The sequence below is a fragment of the Falco cherrug genome, chromosome 6 (assembly GCF_023634085.1).
Source record: "Falco cherrug isolate bFalChe1 chromosome 6, bFalChe1.pri, whole genome shotgun sequence".
Taxonomy (NCBI): domain Eukaryota; kingdom Metazoa; phylum Chordata; class Aves; order Falconiformes; family Falconidae; genus Falco; species Falco cherrug.
Genome location: NC_073702.1, coordinates 46,072,465 through 46,095,485, shown reverse-complemented (window position 1 = coordinate 46,095,485; position 23,021 = coordinate 46,072,465). Strand labels below are relative to the sequence as shown.

Sequence of the window (23,021 nt, the reverse complement as noted above, 5' to 3'; positions counted from 1 at the left end):
AAGAACATTTTTCAGATATTCAGTTGTAGATACAATAAAGGAATTGACAGACATTAAAGAACACAGATGTTACAGGTGTAAGAATGGAGAACATGTATAAGCAAAAAAGATTTGAAGAAGATAAAATATAAGGAGAGAAACAAAGGACTAGATGGAAGTTCACAGGAATGTATTAAAAAGCTACTGTATTCTGGTAGTCTTTATGTTCCTACATTATTACCTATGCAAGGCTGTTTTCTTGACAGTCACTACAGCTGTGTAGACATGCTCAAAATAGTACTATTCAGGTCCCGTGTTGACAGAAGTGCAGACACAGTAACAGAAGACTTTTGGCGCAAAATCTGCTTTGAGGTCTGGATATACACTACATCTGTAACTCCAAGTAGGCTACGTGCTACTGCAGGTGCATGTGGTCCAGCAGTCTAAAGTTAGTTCACATATAACAACACAGTCTGCAAACCCAGCTTCCCATACAGTACAGAAGAATCCTAAGCAAGATACTCACACAGATTATTCATCTTTAGTGAAGAATTTAAATAGCTTTACAGGAAGACCCTATGGGAAATTCGAAGTATGTGACTGCAATTTTCTAAGATCTATCATAGTCTAAGCAAAGTCAATTTGCAAGAAATTTGCAAAGAATATTACTGGTGCAGATTAGATCTTAATATTTTACCTTAAAACATTTCTTCTCAGACACAGCAGGCAAAACTTGAAGGCCTATTTACTATGATTAAAGTATATATTTTTTGGCTACCATAACAAAATAAAATTAACAAATATATTTTTTCCTCTAATTTTCTAACAAGAAAGGAAGAAAGATAATGGAAAAGTCAGAAAAGTCATCTGTTCATAGGAGTCAAATAGAAGAAATTGGAGCCTAAAAGATGAAAGGTTTGTTAAGTGGCAAGAAAATAATAAAATATAAGAGATATAATAATAAACCTTAATTAGAGTAGGCATCAGAATTCCCAGTTCAGCAATAGGGATACTAACCCACAAAACCCACTGAATTAGTAAGGGAAAGCTAAGGTTTGTCATTAACACAAGTATTTTTCAGTTGAAACTCAAATAACTCTAACATTTGATCACCTGCCCCTTTATATTAGTAGCACAATTTAATAATAGAGTTAGTTTCAATTTTCTAGTCACTTCTTTAAAAAGGCTTAGTGACATCAAGGGAAAATAGACCTCTCAAGTAATAGTTTCTTTTTATGATTTGGTGTGGGATGGAGCTGAGCAAAAAAGAAAGACAAAAGGGAAGATCAAGAGAGTTAGAAAGGTATGGACTACATGTTTGGTACAAGAAATTTAGAGAAAAACAAATGTAATGTCCCTTCTGTCTTCTGCCTTCATTCTTCCAACTTATCACTTAAGTATGTCCACCACATGGAAATGCTGAAAATACTAGGGTGCAAGAAGAAACCATCAACAGATTATCAAAAAACATTTTGTTTAACAGAAAGGAAGTGGCTACCATCAGATATTTGAAAAAGGAAAACATTTACTGTTAATGTCATTAAAGAAGTTTCAAAATTAAAGCTGATTTTCTATCAAAACATCAAACTTTTTTACCATTAATATAACAAAACAGGAAGTTAATGATATTTCATGCTGCTTTTTTCATATTTTAACTGGGGAAAAATTGGTGGAACTGGAATGAATTTTATAAACATTTTTTGAGAAGCAAAATGAGCTTTTTTGCCATGAACTTCATCCTTCTCTAAATGTACTAGCTAGCTAATTCTAGGTTTAAAGTACTTCATACTACACACACTGTTTCAGTACTCATGCAGTTAACCCAGAACAATGTACAGCAAGAAGACAATCCTTGCAGAAGTTGCCTATCTTGCAGTTAGAAAATAAACACAAATTACTCCAGCAATACAGCAGCACATTAGTAGTAAAGCGCATTCAACTCAGGTTGCATATTTAGGAAATTGTCACTAGTCATTAATGTCAGTTAGGTCAAAAGGAATTTCTATTATTTCTATCATTATTTAACTTAGCCTCTACAAGATTAATATTTAGAGAACAGGATCTGTTTAAAATGAACAATCATCTGAGGTTCCAAAATAATTTGGCCAATAGAAATACACCAACACACAGTACAACCTCCAACACATGGCATAGTCTGCAACACTTAGCAGAAAAAAACTTTTGATTTAATGATTTTGATTGTCACAGAATAATAGGAATTTATAAAACATTTATTTACCTGCTTATGGGGAGTCTCCAAAACTCTTTTCTTTCTTTCCCAGCATTGCTGGTACTGCTACCAGCTCTTCTGCCCTTACAGTCAGGGCAGGATGAGTGCAGCAGCCAGGACACCCAGCAGGGGGGACACCTCTCCCACCCAGACCTTCCTCTATTCCTGAGAGGCTGAATTTTCAACAGCAACCCATGTCTCCTTCCATTGGCATGGGGCATATACTTCCACTTCAGATCCACACCCTTTTCAGCCCTATTATTTTTATATTATAGAAGTGGAGTGTTAAAGGATAAGAGAGGGTCTGCAGGCAAAGAACAGTTAGAGGATTCATGGAAAAAAATGTGGTATCTGAGTTTTCAATGGAGGAACTGAGAAAACAGTGAAAAGGAATATCTCTCTCTTCTCCTTCCAAGACTTCGTTCATATTCCCTGAATTTAAATTTGACTTCGTTGCCTCTCACTAGTTGCTTATGTCCTCTTCAAAAGGAGGGGGTGAACTGTGATGCACACTCACGCATAGTACACAGGTTAACCTGTAACTTGCCAAGTCAAACAACCAAACCCCACCCTGTCCATGAATACAAAGATATCTGTGAGCAAAAAGAGGAAATACAATACTATCACCCAGAAACAGAGCTGAAGCAACAGCCTTTCTCCTAAGTGGGATGAGGAGCCAAATGCATGTAGGTAGCCAGAAACCAGCAAACATCCACATTTGTGAATTTTCATACAGGACAGAATCACCAGCTTCAGCTGCACCACATCCGTTTGCTAGCACAGGAAACCATGAACATCAGCAAAGCTCTGAGTCTCCACCTGTAGCTTCCACAGGCCCAGCTCTCTGTGCCCTGGATATCAAACAATATCTAAACCTTTGGGACACAGATGAGCAAAACTGAAAGCACAAGACATCAAGTTTCCCTGTAGCCAGTTGAAGACTGTGGCATAAAATCCTAAGAGTAAGCTCTCATTGCTTGAACCAAACCCTATTTGTAATGATTAGATTTGACCAGTATACTAGCAGTCAGGTGATGCCATGAAATGCTTCTCTCACACTCTTCCTTTTGATAGACTGAAGGTATTAAATTCATTTTCCCTTTGAAGATCAGACAAAATTAATTGCCAACAGCTGAGCCTCACATGCACACGCACCTTAGTGCCTGGTTCCCAAGAAAGTGAGTTTCCAATTGGACACCAGGGATGTCTCCTCCTCACAAGGCAGGGCTCCTGAGAAGCCCTCACGTGTGAGTCACCTCTAGAAGGAGTGATGGAGAGCAAACCTTGTCCTCCATATTCAGAGAAATAAAGGCTGTCAGACAGTAGCCAGGGCAGGCTGTACTGGATCAGACAACTACCCAGCAGCAAGTCTCCGACGCCACCCGTAAGCAAACATCTAGGAAAGAGCAGGAACAGGTAAGCACCCGTGACATCCCCCCATACTTGGCCAACCTCCAGCTATTTTCATCTGTGGAGGCTTCCTGAGCCAGATGCAGCTTCTGTAAACCATAAGCAACAATACATGTATGTCTTTGGGAAAGGTTATTTGAGGAAAAAGAACAGCAACCCAAGGACTTTCCTCTTAGCTCTAGCTTAACATGCTGTATTTTCACAAAGCACACTCTTGAGAAAATCTACAAAAAAAGCCCAAACCTAACAGAGAAACAAGAAAGATAAATGAAAGGAGGTTCTCCTGTCCTGGTCTCAGTCCTGCTTTGCAGAACCATTTGGCAGAAACCACCAGCAAATTTATCCTTAAAAACACTCTATACTTTAATACATCTTAAAACCATTTTTTCCTATTAAAAATAGGGGAGAAAATCTGACACCTCTTTATATATAAAAAAGGATAGAAGAAAAGGAACTGCCTTTATGTTTACTATTGCTCTTTTTTTGAAAAAAAAATTACAATCTTTTCATTTTCAGATTCCATGAAAATATTAACCAAAAAAACAAAAAATAAAAAGGAACATAACAAATTTACAAGGACATGCAAACTGACTTCTAAATTTCTGGGATTGCACTCTTTAAGTGGTAGGAAGCAGTCTCTGCAACAAAGCAATGCATGCTTCTTTAATATGCAAGCCAAGAATATTCCTTGAATCTTGTACTCTAAGTAGTCACTGCTGACAGAAAAGAAAAAATCCTTTTTCTTCATTTGTATCTTTGTGTATGAAATGAAAGTGAATTGAAGGGGGGGGGGAAGTGTATTAACCTTATTAAATACTGATAGGTTAATTCACACTACATGAACATAACAGCCACCTTGCTCTGAGTTTGTTACACATCTCTGTCCTTGCAGCAATCCCACCAGGCTGCTGAGTGATAAATGGATCCAATGAAGCACAGTTCAGGCAAATTTACTCAATCAAGAGCAACCCTGACACACTTATCTTTACGTAGGACTCTATCAGAGGTAGCAAATCTTTTGATGGTGTGCCATTTGAACCATAACATTACCCTTTCATTTCAATCTTTTTTTTCTCAAATTCAGTTATCTGTTTTTCACCCCAACCCTGTAACAAAATTGTCTGAAGCCTTCTCAGAAACAGATGAGTGCTCTGCAAGAGGGAGGATAACTGTGCGGGCAGAACGCAGGGAGATGGAGGGTTAAGGAAAGGATAAGGCAAAAAGAGAGGCTGATGTAGAGCCCTAAATAACCAGCCTTGCTGCTCCTCAGCTGCCCAAAATAACCAGGTGAGCTTGGTCAGCACTAACTGCAAGACCTTCCTCCAGCAGTAGCCTCTGCCCACTCAGGTATTCCTTCCCTCGTGGGTTGGTGGGTGGCGTTGGCAGCTGCCTTGCTCTTGCAGGGCTCTGGCACAGGCAAACCAAGCAGTGTGATTCACTTTTGCCCTTGCAAGTCTGCACTGAAATCTATGGCTAAATTCTACCTAAAAGATAGTAAAGGCCTAAAAATTAAACTCACAGGAAAACTGAGAAAAAAGGGAACTGCTAAGTAAGCCCTAATGTTTTTTGTTTTGGGTTTTTTTTGGTTTTGGTTTGTTGTTTTTTTTAAGTGTGACCTTACAGGTAAAAGTGAGGTATAGAGTTCAGGCAGGCTACAGTTACTGGGACATAAACTCAGAGCTCACGACTGACTTATTTAGACAAACTGTTACTCTACAGATCAACAAGCTGCCCAGCCTTATGTTCTAACTCATACAGAATTCAGAAATACCGCTTTTGAAATCTTAATTAGCGTAGTAGTAACAGGCTCGTTCTCCAATACTACCATAGCTTATGTCAGACAGGCCAAAAAGCTAAACCAAGAGCAAGGTGCGTGCAACTCGGCAGGCACAGTTAGATGACGTAATTCTGCCCCTATGCCCTGTTTCCTTCCCTTCAAGCATATTTCTTATCTGAAAACAAATTCCTCATTCTTCCATGTTCCCAATCTTTGGGTGTTTTTTCCCCCAGAATTGTCATTCCACATGGCTACAAATCCTAAATAGCCAAAAGTCATATCTTATTTCAAAAAAAGTATGTCCCAGGTTTGAGGTTTTTTGGGGGGGTTTAACTTATTTTCACTTTTTTTTACTTTTTCGGCAAAATTTTCTAACTAATCTCTGCATTTGTGAAGAACAGAAGCTCATGTTAAACAAAAGAGGAACATAATTAATCAGATGACTCTGCCCATTTTTTAATTAACAGAGTTCCCATATTGTGTAACCCACAACAGAAGTCTGAGGTAGCTCACCACAGAGCAGTCTCCACATCTGCCACTTGTCACAAGTCCTACCCTCCTTCAAGTCCCTCCATATCCCATCGCAAGCTCATTCCCAAATCACACTCCTTAAGCCCCTCAGCCACTTGCTTTCCTCTTCCTAACCTTTCCCACACTTTTTGTTTCCTTCCAGCCCATACCCTGGCTCAATTTTTCTCCAGAATCAGCAGTCTGAAGAACTGGTCAGTCTTCGCTCATGGCACGGCTCTCCTGTCCTGAGCTGCCTCCCTCCCCACCCAAGAGAGGGCAAAGCACACCCAGTAACCCCTTGTCCTCTGCCTCCAGCTGCCCGCTCCCCCCTGACCAGCATTCCTAAATACTCCCAGCTCCCTGCCTCCCCTTACCCCCAGCATTACTGAAGGCAAAGGCCATTCCTGGCTTATCTGGGATCATTATGGAGCAGATCATCTTGAGTGCCATCACAGGGCACATACAGAACAACCAGCTGATCAGGACCAGTCAGCACAGGCTTGTGAAAGGCAGGTCCTCCCGACTAACCTGATCTCCTTCTGTGACAAGGTGACCCACTTAGCCGATGAGGGAAAGGCTGTGATTTCTCTACATACACTTTAGTAAAGCCTCTGACACCATTGACCACAGCATTCTCCTGGAGAAACTGGCTGCTCATGGCTTGGATGGGTGCGCTCTGTGCTGGGTTAAAAGCTGGCTGGGTGGTTGAGCCCAAAGAGTGGTGGTGATCGGAGTTAAATCATGTTGGCAGCTGGTCACAAGTGGTGTTCCCCAGGGCTCAGTATTGGGGTCAGTTCTATTTAATATCTTTATCCATGATCTGCATGAGGGAATTGAGCACACCCTCACTAAGTTTGCAGATGACATCAAGTTGGGCAGGAATGTTGATCTGCTTGAGGGCAGGAGGGCTCTGCAGAGGGACCTGGACAGGCTGGATGGGCCCAGCCAACTGCATGAGGTTCAACAGGGCTCAGTGCCGGGTCCTGCACCTGGGTCACACCAGCCCCACGCAGCGCTACAGGCTGGGGCAGAGCGGCTGGAAAGGGCCTGGCGGGAAAGGGCCTGGGGGTGCTGGGTGACAGCCATGAGCATGAGCCAGCAGTGTGCCCAGGTGGCCAAGGGGGCTAACAGTGTCCTGGCTGGTGTCAGAAGCAGTGTGGCCAGCAGGACGAGGGCAGTGATCACCCCCCTGTACCCGGCACCGGTGAGGCCGCACCTGGAACCCTGTGTTCAGGTGGGGGCCCCTCACTGCAAGGCAGACACTGAGGTGCTGGAGCATGTCCAGAGACGGGCAACGGAGCTGGGGAAGGGTCTGGAGCACAAGTCTGATGGGGAGCGGCTGAGGGAACTGGGGGTGTTTAGCCTGGAGAAAAGGACGCTCATGGGGGACTGTATTGGTCTCTACAGCTACCTGGAAGAAGGTTGTAGTGAGGTGGGTGTTGGTCTCTTCTCCTGAGTAACAAGTGATGGGACAAGAGGAAATGGCCTCAAGTTGCACCAGGGGAGGTTTAGATTGGATATTAGGAAAAATGTCTTCAGTGGAAGAGCTGTCAAGCATTGGAACAGGCTGCCCAGGGAAGTGGTTGAGTCACCATCCCTGGAGGCATTTAAAAGACCTGCAGATGTGTCACTTAGGGACATGGTTTGGTGGTGGACTTGGCAGTGTTAGGTTAATGGCTGGACTTTTTTCCAGTCTAAGTGATGCTACGATCCTGCCCCCTTATCAAGGCAGACAGCCCAGCTCCTTTGCACCAATGATGCCCACGAGAAGCTTTATCTTCTTATGCCTGGACCACATAGACAGTGAGTCAGTGTTTGCTGTGCTGTGCATTTGAGTTAAGTCCCAGAGGAGAGAGCATTTCAAGGCAGATCCCAAAGCTCTGTAGCAGAGTGTTCTAGATTTCACTGGGAACAAGGAACTCCTCCTGCATGGGAGAGATGCCTTCAGTGGAGAGAAAACACAAATCATCTGCTTGAAAATCTAATAAGTATGCACTACTGTCTAGTATAAGAGCCTGGATAAGATTAGATATTAATTTAAATTTACTTAATTACTTTTTATTAATTTTAATTTAATTTTAGTTAAAGTATGTAATATTGAGTAGTGGTTCAGACTTAGACTGAACATCAGCAGGGATGTCCAAACCAAAGCTGATACTCAGGCTTAAGCAACATGAAGGATGAGAGTTTTCTGCACTGTGGTCAAAAGACCAAAAAAGTATGGATGGTGCAGGGAACAGGAAGAGGAAAAAGAAGAATGAAAAGGCTGACAAGAATTCTGTTTACTTTAAGCTAATGGTCGAACATCTGTGAGAAGTGTGCCAGGATTTTAGATTAAGCTGAAAGGAGAAAGAGCTGAAATAGGGGGGAAAATAAAATAAATATATTAGTGCTTGTTCTTTGCTCCTCCCCTTCCTTCCACTCCTCCCAGGAGCACTAGAAAATAGTGACAGTGAGGAAAGAATTAATTGCGTGGAGGGTAAAGTGCAGAGAAATGCTAAAATGTTGAAGAATTCAGGGGGAAATCTGTGGATTTTTGCCAGATTTAAGGACATTTTTTGGTTTGCTTTCCAAATGTAGTTGGAGATGATAAAATTGATAATTAGGAAGAAAAGAACAGCTTAGGAGAAAAAGCAGAATGATGTGCTTGCGTAACTGGTAACAACAAAGAATTTTCGAATCCATTAGTCATTGAGGATAATGTTAAACACCAACTATTAGAGATAAACACTTGATAGATTGTACCCTAGGGCACTGTTTGAGCCAGCCAAAGCAATCTTTGGCTTGCTAATGTAGCAGCAGAACCGTTCCAAAAGACACTTGGCACTTCTTGGCATTTCTCGGAAAATTTCCAGAGTGATCTGTGCACACAGAAGTAACCTGATCATACCTATTCATCAGGGATGGGGAAGTAAAATCTCAGAGGACAATATTTGCAGAGAATTTAAAGACTGGTCATTGTACACAGATGTTAATACTTCTCACTTGTTGAAAACCGCGGCAAAGTATCTAGCAATGTAGGTCAACTGCAGTTGATGAGAGTGCTTTAACCCATAAAATAACAACTGTGAAAAGGTTCAAGTCACTCTGCATAATTTGTGTCACCTGCCATACCTAAGCACCTGGTAATAAAGAGTGCACTACTGTGGCCAAGCTTGCTCTCCAACTCACCATGTCTGAACAGCATGAACGCACACCATAGGCTTCTGTACTTTTAGCTACAAGCTCAGTGATGATGACCCTCTACCCAGCACCCAGCAAAGCAGCTGATACTGCAGTAATTGATTCTAAAACACACTGGATCTCAGCTTCCCCAAGGGCACAGGATCACTTTTTTCCAAGATTACAGACTCTTCAGTTCTCTGGTTGTATAATTAGAAAGAAAGATCTGCTGGAAAGTAGGAGGTAAGTGGAAATTTTATAACATCTGTACATGAGTCCAGGCAATGAACCCCACAGCAAATTCTGAGAATTATCCTGTAGAGAAAAGCTTCCAATCTTCTCAAAAAGTTATTAATATCTAGGGAGATACTGAAAGGAAGGATAAAAACAAGCAAAGTACTCCTTCCAAAGAAAGGAGAAAAGCAAGGAGTATTTCTGGTAAACTTCTTGTAAATTTATCTTTATCATTAAACAACAAATGGAACAAACACTAAAAAAATATTTACTGGCTAGCAATAGCTTTATGTGAATCAAACAGTATTAAAATTATAAGAGAAAAAGCTTGCCAGAAATCCCTGACTCTTTCCAAAAAAACAATTATAAAATTAGTGAAAGGAGTGACAGTAAGAAAGGCATTTGATATATTATAAAAATCATAACTTAAAAATTAATTGCAGCTGACCTGGATAGCAACATTGCCAAATTCAGTGAAATAAGTTATCTACAGTTACACTGCTATGACTAGTTAACATTTGGAAAGAACAGAGAATGCAATCTATAATAGGGTCAGTTTTAAGACATTTTACTTAACATCCACAAGACTGAGAAGACAGCATACTTGTTTAATTATTGCATTAATGCCCTTGCAAGCTTATAAAAGAAATATTTTTCTTTAAACCCTGTGTGAATGGACATAGCTCAATTGCACAGTGCAGTTTTCCTGCTGCATAGTGGTGCTCCTCTTTGGATCTGTGAGCCATGCACTAACCTCTTGATGGCAAAAACATCTTGAATTCTCCAGTCACCTTCCATTTGCTTTTGGTTTAAAGATGATTCAGCCCAGTTTGTCCATGGTTACCATCTGCTCACCACAAACTCTGTCAATGTTCCCAGTAAAAAAAAAAAAAAAAAAAAAAAAAAAAAGAGGAAAAGAAAAAAGAAAAAGAAAACCAGGAGAGCATCCTATGCTACCTCTAGAGGGGTCAGTATGTACCTGACAGCATTGGCTGCACCCTGCACAGGGTGCCCTGGCACATGGAGGGATGGGAGGAGGGAGGAACTGGCCACTGAGGCATAATGGGAATACCTTGTTGAGAGTACGTCTTTTGGACCAGCTGAATAATGTTCACTGAAAGTCCATGCTACTCCGAAGCCTATAAGATTTTAGCTAACCCAAGACTGCTAAATCAGCAGATTAGCAAAAGCAGATAGCAAAGAGATGCTTTCACTGCGTGGTCTGAGATGCCTTCTGTTCAGGTCAAGCATTGTTCCTCTGATGAACTGTGAGCTTGTAGGGGGAAGGGTTCAATCTTTTGTAGGATGTAGCAACAAACCAAAGAAATACCACATTATATTGCAGACATCTGCAATGGGACAGTATTCTCTTAAGGGCTTTGGGACATTATATGAATTTGGGGGAACTTTTTGCCATAAAGATGTTGACAAGGAAAAGTCCCCACTGGAAGAAAAAAAAAAAGACAGAAAAAAATAGAAAAAAAAATGATGAAATAAAAAAGAAAAATAAAAAAAGAAAGAAAGAAGAAAAAAGGAAAAAGAAAAGAAAAAAAAAAAAGGTGCTAGCATGGGTGACCTACAAGGAAAGATATAAACAGTCACATAATCTATATTGACTAAGTGATGTTTAAGAGCACTTCAGTGGTGTTCAGAAGTTTAAAAGGTACCAAGGAAGAAGAAAATATATTTAACATAATGAAAAGAAGCATAATGTAGTAATAATCCTTATCAATTAATGAAATATTCCTGACTCTGAAGAAGTCTTCCAAAGCAGTCATCAGCCAATATCCTGGGATTTCCAACTCTTGAGCAAGTCAGACACTTAAAAATAATCAAAACTATGGAAAATATGCCTGAAGATACTTAAAACCTTCTGAAATAGCTTTTCATCTCTTAACTTTTTGTTTTGTTCAAAAGAGGACTACATTAATCCTCAATCAGTGGCCTAGGAACAACTTTTTATTATGATATTAAATACTTTGAATTCAGTTATAGGCAGGATTAAAATGTAAATTGCACTGATGCGAGCAGCTTTGCTATTTCTAGGACCTCAAGTTCCAGATTTGAAATCTCCCACAACCTCCATATAGCCACCAACAATCTTTCTCTTATCTCACTGCCGAGGAATAGCCATCCAGAGCTCTGTCTTCTGTCCTGAATTTAAAAATATACTTTTTTCCATGAATTCTGTCTGAATATTCTACCTTGTGCTGTACAGCAGGCCCAATCTGTCAGTCCTTTATGCCAGACAGAAAAAAACCAGGCTGCTCCTTTGAACGATTTACTGCCCTCTCTGAGTTTTCACTGACAAAAAAATTACTTTCTCTGGATTTTTTTAAAGAATCTTTGTATGCAACTCCTCCATACCCATGAACAAGCTTAACGAGCACAGACAAATGCTTTAAAGTGCTATCTCCTTTCCAAGGTCTGAAACACAGATGTCTCTTTTTGGTAATGCTGCATGCCATTGACCTCACGGCAAATTTGATGTCTTCCACTGGTACACCATCCAGACATGAGTTGCTAGGTAAAGGGAGGGTTGTGAGTTTATTTTAGAAGCTAGTTTCAATTCCAGCCTTCATTTAGAGAGTTTATCTTAATATTTTTTCACTTATCAACAAGTGATTTATACACGAAGACACAGCCACTTGTCAGATTATAAAGGATCTACTAGTGAATAAGGAAACATTTTTCTTTTCATTTTTGAAACTCTCTGCGTTTTCCAGTTCAAACAGAATCTTCTTTCCCTTGCCTTCCCTTCTTTCCCGTCCTTTCCTCTGTCATTCTATCTGCATTTTGCAGAGAAAATTTGGGAGAACAGATTAGGACCTACACATATGATATCTATATCACAGTTACACCTAACTGAAATGCTGTCCTTTGTTTGAATGAAGCTTGCACAGAATAAACTGATATGTTTGGGGGTTTATTCTCTTCGGCTTCTTTTAATTTTTAGTGTATGCTTCTTGTTACCTCTTAAACTGCAATACTAACACTTACTGAAGGAGGGACCGTTTTCTTTCCTGATCCACTAAATCATAATGGTATTTAATACATTTCATTTCATTCTGGGCCACCCAGTTTGCCTAAACACTTTCACACTGGAATAGTTCCTGAAAGGTTAAAAGTCAGCCTGGTGAAATAATGTACAGAGGTGCCACTGGAAGGGAGATAGTATTTCTCCCCTTGAGTGGGGGTGGGGGAAAAAGAAAATTTTCTTTCAAACTTCTGGTGAAAAGGCAATGCTGTTAGGAAACTGCCTTGGTTTCTGGTAGCATGACAGCATTGAAATTGGTTCATTGGTTCAGACAGAGGGTCCATTTCTTCTAGTGTCTCATCTCCAGCACTGATGAGAAGCAGATGCTCAGTGAACAATTACATATGACACTTCTGAGTACATTACTACCCTCTAGCCATTCCCATCTCACGGTATTTCCTGAAATGGATCTGGTTTATCCATTTACTGACCTTGGTTTACCCACTTACTAACCATGTATATAATCTTTTCCACATACTTATCAATTTGCCCTTGAATATATGTGAACTATCACATGTGTGAATTATCCAGAACATACTTGGACAGGAACTTCCAAAGTCTATCACCTGCTACATTAAAAAAGAATAAAAAATAATTAAAAAAAAATAAATCCTCTGTTTTGAACCTGGTTTCTGTTAGATTTCGTGTACTGAAAGAAATGATAGTCAATGCCACTCACAACTTTGCAGATTTCTAGCCAATACCCCACAATTAATCTATTTTCAGGCTGATGAGTCTTATCCTAGTTCACTGTTCCTCATTTTATCTCCAAGCATGAAGAAAACCGAGAAACTTTCGACTCTTAAGAGACACTGCTAACAAAGTTCCTTCCCGCAGGTGTATAATTCAGGTTTTTAACCAAAATACTGTTAAGAAAAGATAACTCTTTTAAGTCAGACCTGTATCCGTGTTCTACAGTTCCTTTTACTTTGACCATAGCCAAGGGGCAGATATTCATGTCTATGTTCTATATTATTTTTACATTATGGAAAACTTAACTATGAAGTACTAAGTTATAGAATATAATCAGATCAAACGCACAAACACAAGACAGAATATTTGGCTAGGCAGTCAAAGCATCCCATATATGCATAGAAGCCATTAATTTGCTGTATTTGTCACTGATGGATCCTCAGATGAAGAATTAATGTCATCCAATTTCAAGAAAAGCGTTAAAAGATCAGAATCCGGGGGACTGTAACAGTATTAGAGAACTTGAACAGAAAAGGTGATGAAAAGATAAAAAAGGCTACTAATTGGGTTTCTTTTCTCTGAAGAAGTGGAGGCTGGGAACAGATATGACAAAAATCTTGCAATAAGTAATAGAGCACTATTAAAGGACAGTAATCAATAGTTTACCATGTCCACCATGAGAAAGAAAATTTGCAAAATAACTTGGACTGGATATTACAAAGAGCTGTCTAATAGTCAGAGAAGGGAAGTGCCAAAATAGTCTGTCTAAAGAGATGTGGAATCTCCTTCCCTGAGGGCTCATAATATCTTCCAGGATGGTATGCTTGATCCTTTCCCAGTCTATGGAGATAAGTAAGTAAAATCCCTGTCAACTCTGCACTTCTATGGTTTCCTATTGATGTAACATGTGGCTTTAATGGGACACAGCTGCCTAAAAGCATTTTATGAGTTTTGTTAGCTAGCCAAAGGACCATTATATGGACCTGCAAATAGCAGGAATAGGACACAAGAGCTATTGTTTGTCATCATATGGTTTTATTTGTATGTTACTTGGTTTGAAAAAAATTAAATCTTGCCTATTCATTTTTTGCTGATTCTATTTAAGGCACACAAAGTGCAAAAATAACATAATTGAAGCTTTTATTCTGAATTCAAAATTTCCAAATTGCTAAGTGCATCAAGGGGTTCTCAGCACAGTGCAAACAGAATTTGCTCTTAGGAATAGGCATAGTCACAATTTTGTTCTAATTAAAACATATCTGGGAGTTGTTGTTTCTCTCTGCTTACCATTACAATTACTGTGACTGAATGGGAACTCAAGCTTCAGCATTTTCTCCAAAATTATAACCGTTTCACCTCATAAATTATTAAATCACACACCCTCGATTTGCTTGTGGCAGAATTTGATTTCACAAGCAGAAATATATGAACACTGGCTGCTGCATCTAATGAAAACAAGGCTCATCATTAAAGGCCTTCTCATGACAGCTCTGCAGTGGTAAGTGTGAACGAGACTGTCTCACTAGACAGTAACAGATGACTACCAAAAGATAACACGCTGCTGAACTTTTTTTTGACAATGTAACTTTATTATTGATATGTATGTCTCATTTTAGCTTCCTATATAATTAGTGAAAGAGGTGGGTCCTAAACTACAAACTAAACCCTTTCCATTGAGCGGACAACCAGAGACCATTCCTAATAGGCACCTAAGCTGGGTGTTTTAACTTAAAAGCATAAATCTTCCCCTTCGAGTGCAAGCTGCCAGTGTCAGGTAAAGAATATTATAATACATGAGGGTTTTGTTCTACCAGTGAGCTCGTCTTCTGCTCATTAAGCAGGCAAAATCTTCTAAGAGAAACAGATGCAAACCACCTAGTAAGAAATAATACGAATAGAGGTAAACACTTGTGAAAAATTAGATAACAGAAAACGTTTCATTCTTCACAACAGATTCAAGAAGTAAAATAAAACTATATGCACACCTGTCAGTACTGGGGGAAGGTAGAGGGGCGGGGGCTGAGGAAAGCACCATATTTTAGTGGGTTGTAATTAAATACCAGTCTCGTGGTTAAAAAAGTATTCAGCAGACATCATGGTAGTAATTCAAATTGACATGGTAGCTATACAGAGCTTTTACACACCTTTAGGCAGTATCCTACAGGAAAAGCTGAGTGACTGCCAGTTTCACTCTTGAGTGCTGATCCACTGTCATCCACTCCACATGTATACTATAACATTAATGGACTGTCTTGAGGAGAAAACCAACTAATTTCCTCCAACACAAGAATTAAAAGAACATTATCGGAGTTGCAAAATCAGGCATTTGAAGTAAAGAAACATAAAAGCTGAAACCAGTTGCCTTCATTGTTTCCATTTGTACATTTTCATTGCTACTTTGCTGGATACATCTTAACATCAATTTCATTTTCCTCTTAATTCCAACTGAACTGTTCAGTTTTTAAAATTATTTCTTTCATAATTTGTTCTAAAATCTGGCATACTATTTAGGTTAGAACAAGCAGCTTTTTGTCACCTTCTCCCCTCCACTTGTTTTAAATAAGTGCCCTCTTTGATAATTCTCTAGTGAAAGTACCAGCCAGTGCGATGTATTTATTAAAATCCTTTGCTGTTGGCCTTACAATAACATTAAAAGGACTGTGACATGACCTCCCACAGAGTATTCAATCTCCTATTTTGTGCATGTGTTAGGCAAAGAGGGTTTTTTTTTATTTTCAGGGTGCAAACAAACAAGACCAAAATCAAGGCTGCATGGGATATTTTATCTCTGCAATCTACTCATTCTGAGTCTCTGATGCTGCAGAATTGCTAATGCATTTAAAATAGATGTTGTGTATAGGTTTTTTGGTTTGAAAAACTATTACGCTTCCTTGTGCAAAATTTCAATTATGTGCTGCATTCTGACACCCTCAATTCATGTGAAGAACTAAAAACTACGGATCCACCACAAAGCCATCTGCTGTCCCTTCTCTTACAGACTTTCCTAGACTGGTCCATCCTCAACATAACTCTTCCCATTTTGCCTTTCTTAGACAGTTTTGGACTTTACTGCTTCGCCTTCTAATCAGAATTCATCTTCTCATAGACACTCGAGTGGAAAAAAATTTTTACCTTCCCAGTCTCTCCTGCAAGAAATACCTGCTTAGGCTATATGGCTCACTGGCCCCATTTCTTCTGTTCATACTTCGTAAAATAGCCTCTGTCTATCTACGCCTTCACGCCCTTCCTCATTCCTTACCCTAATCTCTATCCAGCTGATTCCAGCTCCTAAATCCTGGGGCATTTTACCCAGCAGAGTAACCCCTATACCCAGTTTCCACTGCCCCATAAGCCTCCAGTCCCTGTATTTCATGGTCTTCTACAACTAAATCCCTCCTTGCAGTCTCTTGCCTTGGTCCCTTGGCCAAGGTCAGGCTCTCCTCTGTTATTATTTTCAATTTCATAATTTTATATTATAACTTTATTAAACACAGCCAATGAAGGAAAAGTGCCCCTGGTCATAGTGATGTCCAGAGCCAGCACAGCCAGCAGCACCCCAGGAATTCAGTGACAGGAGATGTCTTCTCAGCCCTGCACCGTCCCAGCCTAGGCATGCAGAGATAAACTTTAGGGAATAAGGCTGAAAACATCTAGCAAGCATGAGCGTTTTTGAATTATGTGTTCTTTAAGCAGCTTACAGCTTTGCCAGATTTAGGCTGATTTCACAGAGATAAAAGCTGTACTTTAGCCAATGGCCACTTCTCTTCCAAGTCAAGTCTCCACTCAGAAAGCGCAGATGCACTCAGGCAAGAAAGTTTCCTTTAATGAGGGCCAAGCAGGGCTTGAAAATACCTTTGGCAGCCCACAGCATACGTGAAAAATCCATTAGGGTCCACATTTTCTACATTAATACAAAGCCTACGCTGACTCTCCTCTCACTAATGAGATCATGAAATGATGACCTGCAGATCAAAGATCCCACAGCTACATTTAGAGTTCCACAAAGAAGAGATTATCTTCACTGTGCAAAACAACTTCTCTATTCTTATTTAAAAAAAAAAATCAAGGGAATAATTTTGATTTAGTTCTACACGAAGCATTTAAGCTAGAATTTCCCCCAAAGACCTGCATCAGTCATGCAGCCCAGCATAAGGAGAAGTCAGATTTCAACTCAGACAGTTATAGTTTGACTACATTATAAGCATCTGAAAACAAAGTCTGTAATGGGAAGTGTCAGACAACTTTAATAATAGGTGGGGCTGATATAACCACTTTATCACAGGGAAACACACTACATATGCAGGGAGATCAGCCATAAAATAACCTCCTTCCCGTTATTGCCCTGCAGATCCAGTAGCTCCCACACTTCAAGCCACTTGAATTTTGGCAGCCCAGTGACTAACAGCCAGAAACACAATTTCAAGCTGGTGATAAAACACAAACCTCTCAAAACAACTCATAACGGCTTTTCCAGCTTGTAATTTTTAATGGTGAAATTAACAGTAGTTGCACACTTGCTGCTACATTAAATGTTCTAAGCCATCAGTAATTTCTGGAAAATTCTCCAAACCATTTTCTGATGTACTCAATAAACACACTTTGAATGTAGACAATAGTTATTATGTATTACTAAGGGTAAAGTTATCTCATCGGTACTTCCCCAACCCAGTGCACAATGTAAAAGACTATTTTGATGCCAATGGGTATTTCTGCATTTCTGCAACATGGAACTTCACAAGGAGCTGTACACAATGTATTTTGCTTGAAGTACAGTAAATAAACTGTCATTGCTGCTTTGGGAAAAGGGAACCCTACATCTTCCTGATTATTGCTCCAGAAGCCAATTCTCCCAAAAGCAGACTGAGAGAGTCCTGCTCTCATAGTCTAGAACACAAATGCACAATTGGTGCAGCACAGAAAAAACGTACATTTACTTTCTGTACATATAAATATAGACATGCAATTAAGTCACAGCAGATGTGAATCAAAACAGAAACAAAAAAATTAATTACCTACTTTGACAGATTCATACCTGCAGTCTTCTCATTTTAAAGCAAAAAGCCAGGAGAGAGAATATTCAAATTTCTTGCCCATTTGGGTGGCTTCTTTGCACATGTTCCTGAATTTTCAGCTATGATGGGATCTGCTCATTGGCAGTCACCAAGAGGCTGATATGACCATGAAATGAGGAAACACAGTGAATGAAAAATAAGGTACTAGCACCACCATTTGCTGAGGGCTGGAAAAAACAGTAGAAATTTTAAGAGACCGTGTAGACCTATTTCTATAATGCTAGCTGCTTTTAACTCACTTACCTTTGCAGCTATTGAAGATACTTAATCAAAACATGTTTCAGCATTTATTACTTGCCAGGAAAATCTTAATGAAGTCCAGATGATGATTTTTATTCCCAGCACTACAAATCTTCATGTGTAGAAACAGTTTCACACAAGGGTTTTTTTCATTATTTGAGTTAAACAAAAATATTACTGAGACCTAACCATATACTGGAAGCAAACATACAGCAGCTGGCAGAGATGGCCTGAAACCGTTTAAGGCAACTACTATGCCCCTGGAAAACACATGTTTTATTGTCATCCCTTGCCATCCCAACACTAAGAAATACGGGGTTTCTGTGACATGACTCTGGAAGGGATGAGCTCTCCTCTGCCAGTAGGGCCCTTCCCCACCGTCATGGTGCTTCCATTTCTGCCCCCTGTTTTCTGAAAAAGTTTGCTTCTAAGAAAGAGGAAGTCTGTGAAGCAGAAAAGCAGAACAAATCTTGTTTAAGCAATGCATATTCTAAAGTCAGGCTGTGCTCCTTTACTTATTAAGAAACAGATTTTGACAACTGTATTGCAAAGTGCAAATGAGATCAGAACTGACGTAGATTTTTAAAATCTAATTTGCTTCTGCCTTCCCTGCTGTCTGCTAGTTTCATTTTGCTCCTCTTGAGCAACAAATGTAGCTGTTACAGATGACAACCACTCAATCAATTCATAAAAACGGATGCATTAAGCCTTTCACTATTTCAGGGGAAAACTACTGTGAAGGGGAAATGTTTTCATGTGAGACAAAACCAGCTCTACAATTACTACTTTTTTTTTTACAGAATTAATAGAAACATGTCTATTTCACTAATATTTTGATAAGCTTTGCTGTTATCAAGACATTACTGTTGACACAAATGACCTAGTAAATATCTCTTTCAGAAAGTTTTTTAAATCATATTTTTAATACCTTACTCTGGTTCCTCCTTTCTTTATTAAGAAGTAAATATAAAAATTTTCATTGGATTTAGATCTGTGAAAAAGATGAAGAGCAAGAAATACCTATTCCATCTCATAATAATATTATCTGGTATCTGCTCAATGCAAGGTAAGTCCAGAAGAGGATGAAGAAGAAAAACTAAAGTTTATCTTCCCTCACTTCTGAACTCTTTCCTGAAAACTATTCAGACTAGGCTCACCACCCCAAGATTATTGTTGCAAATCTGTAGTTTAACTTCTTCCTCTGCCAAGCCTTCCCACAAAGAACACACTTTTATCATCCAAAAACTTCAAAAAACAGATACCTGAAGCTACCAGGTGGGCTAAGGCCCATGTATCAGCTTGGATTCTGGTGCCCCAGCATCTGAAGATTCCTAAACAATTTCTTACTGTCACAGCCTCAACTTAATCGGGTAAAGAAAGTATCACCTACATTTATTTTTGTAATAGGCAGAACTGAGACATAAAATAAGTGCACGTTAGGCATGCAGAAGAAAGATGAGAAAAAGAGTCCTTAAATGAGAAATATTACTTATGGCCTCCTGTTTATCAGACATCACCCAGCACAACCTTATGGAAGTTAGCAGACATCACTTTGATGTGCACAAGTTAAGGCCTTTGTATTAGATACACAAAAGCAGTCAGAAAAATACTGATATTGTTTTTATACAGACAATGGAAAAAAAAAAGGCAAGAAAGCACAAGCCAATTTTTTTAAATGAATCTTTTGGATCAGGTAGTTTCAAGTATTTTATTTTTTATCCAACTTGAGCAGTTTCATCGCATCAAAATGGATGTAAAACTATGCTTCCTTTTCCTCAGAAATTTTCTGCACCTCAAATTTCCCTCTACTGTGTAATCACTTCTAAAGCCACCTTAAAAACCATCAATTTCTTGGAGAAGTATTGTCAGGCTCTCTATTGTCATTAATGGCTTCAATACACAAAACACTTTTCCGACTTTAGTTTCATCCCATTTCTTCTGGTTCTGTTGTCTGAGCAGTTACTCTTCTTTTAGATATTTCTGGCTCAGAAATTGTGTTTGCACAATTCAAACCAACTCAAATCATAAAGAATTGTGGCATGCTTTCAATTATGTGTTGATTGAACATCCTCACTGTGAGTGACCTTCATTTTTGTCAGTGTAGGAAAGTCCGCAGAACAGATTTCTCAAATATTTTCAAAAAATGTCAGTCCCTGCCCCAAGACACAGCTGCCAGCCACTTTGATGTTTCCCAAATGGCTTGAGTTTTGGCATCACTGGTAGGTGTATTCAGACTCGACTCATTTCAAATGTGACTATGCCATGCAGGCAGTTAATAATCAGTCTCCCCGCTATACAGTTTCACATTTTTTATATATATATATATATATACACACACACACACCAAGTAGGCAGAACACAGCCACATGGCAGTGTATTTTTTGTTTCTTTTTTTCTAATGTTTTTTAGATCATTTCTGTAGCTCTTTCTGCTCTTCAGCAGCTGCACTCTGAAGACTGACATGTCTAACTGTATTGATGTATAGGTCAGCTATGAAAAACACATTTTAAAACTGCTCAGAGTATATGCACAAAAGATATGGAGGCCATGACACAGAAAAGGAGAGAAGTCCAGGGTTTTTAAATGATCATACTCCACACGACATGCAGCAGTAATATTTTCTGACACCAGTCCAAAACTGCTTTTTTCTTTTCCCTTTTTAGGTTCAGAAAAGTGTGCAACAGCCATCATCACTCTTACACACACGCACTTAGAAGGAAATCAGAAACCAGGCTAAAAAAAAAAAAAAACACTTTAGGAGCTTCTGCACTGCTGCCGTTTTATCTTACTCACTTCAGGATTTTTTGGAGAGGCCACATGCTCTGGGATTGGTGAGGGTGATACAATTGCAATCGGGAAGGTGTGTTAGTCTGAGGAACAAAGTTCTTCTAGATGGATCAGGGTAACCAAACGCTTCCATCACAGCGTGTGGGGAAAGTCCTCATGGGACAGGAATCACGGTGCCAATATCCAGCTTCTCTCCCCACATCCCTTTGGTGACGCTAAGGACAAAGATGGGAAAGAAAGGAAGAAAGATGGCACAAAACCCCAAAGGTCTATCAGACAGGGGAAAACTGGGGGTTTCCAGCTGCCAGGCAAACATCCTCTGTGTCCTCCAAGAACACTGAAGGAAAGAGATTGATGTGATGGCTAAAACTGTAGGCTTTAGGCTCCAAAATACAGCCAGCTTGACTCCTGCCAAGCCACTATAGAGAGGCTGACATCTCCTTAGATAAAACTATAGCTTCACACACACTGTTCTCTCAGTGCCATGTACACATACATGTACAAGTACTGCTGATACATGCATATATACTCATGTATGCATTCATAGCACAGTGTCACTGTATAAACTGGGGGAAAATACCATCTTGCTTGTTTGGCAGCCTATCGGTATCAACATCTTCTCTACAGTAATGCTGGCATTAGCGAAGATTCTGCTCACAAACAAGCACATAAACCAGAAATACTTCTGTTGATCTCCAGCTTAATAAGGGAACAGAAGTAGAAAATAAAACAAGCATAAAAATCAGGATTTAACAAGTGACAATAAACTTGTATTTTCAAGCTACTGAAACTGGCATCATTTGAGCAATGAAAGAATTAGCAGGCATTTTCAGTAACCGTATTTGTTTACAGGAATTGTATAAGCAGATATATTCAGCATCATTAGTGAGAATTTTTGTGCAGTGCTTTCACACTGCGTTTATGTAATTTATTCTGTGAAACCACACATGAAATTCTCATCTCTATTAAAAGATGATTATATCTGATCTTGAAAAGAGTAAATCTTCAGTCCTTTAAGATCTTTGTAAAATCATGAGAGTGGTTTTCACTTTTGTTTGAAAGGGAGAGGCTGGATGTAAAAACCATTGTCCATATAACAGAAGTGACTGCAGATAACAGATGCCAGAACCGTGGAAAGCGAGAGGACAAAAGACATGGCTAAAGGCACCCACAGCATAGCAGGGGGGATCAGCTTCACTCTTTCAAATAATTCTGGTACTTTAAAAAAGAAAAATGGATGCTAAAAGAATAAATACATAATTTACCTGTTAAGACAGAACATCTGGTTTGCATGATAGTTTTTCTGGGGGCTGTGGGTTTCTGAAACTTCTACAAAAACAAGAGCTACATACATCTTGAAATACTGTTTGTTCCCTGGTATGAGGGATGCTACAAGAGACACAAAGTACTCCCTCCGGACAGACATGGCATGGACAGATAGAGATCAGCATGGTGATGCAACTATTCAAGCTGACTCCGGAGTTAAACCTTTGTCCAGCTGATGGTATCACAGGCAATCACATTTAGAGGATGACATTTTTTTAATTCTTCTCTTAAAAGGGATATAAAGAAGACCATGACAAATAAATCAGCTCCCTCACCAAGAACACAAGGGGATTTCTTTGTACGGATAAGTTATTCCTGCACAAAATTCCTTGCATAGGAAAGCTGCTCCAGAGCTGCGCCCTGCCTGTGGCACCCAGCACTGACCCTGCCCTTTGGTGAGCACCAGCCACGAGAGCACTGACTGGCTCTGCTGCAGCACATCCCATGGTTAGGTTTTCCAGGCCAGATCCCTATGGAAAGTTAAACCAGTTTAAAATCTGTTCAAATTTAGGTAAACATAAAGCGGTTAATGTTTTATTCAACAACCTGAAATTTAGATCTCTA

At 39.5% G+C, this 23,021-nt stretch overlaps 1 protein-coding gene across 1 annotated transcript in view; it reads right to left on the bottom strand.

Moving 5' to 3' along the window:
* Window positions 1–18,140, bottom strand: part of ESR1 (estrogen receptor 1) — a 197,338-nt gene extending 179,198 nt beyond the window's left edge. The window contains exon 1 of the mRNA XM_005446565.3: window positions 18,065–18,140. The gene's annotated coding sequence lies outside the window, so the exon portion shown is untranslated. The remainder of the gene's footprint in view (window positions 1–18,064) is intronic.
* Window positions 18,141–23,021: the final 4,881 nt, after the last annotated feature.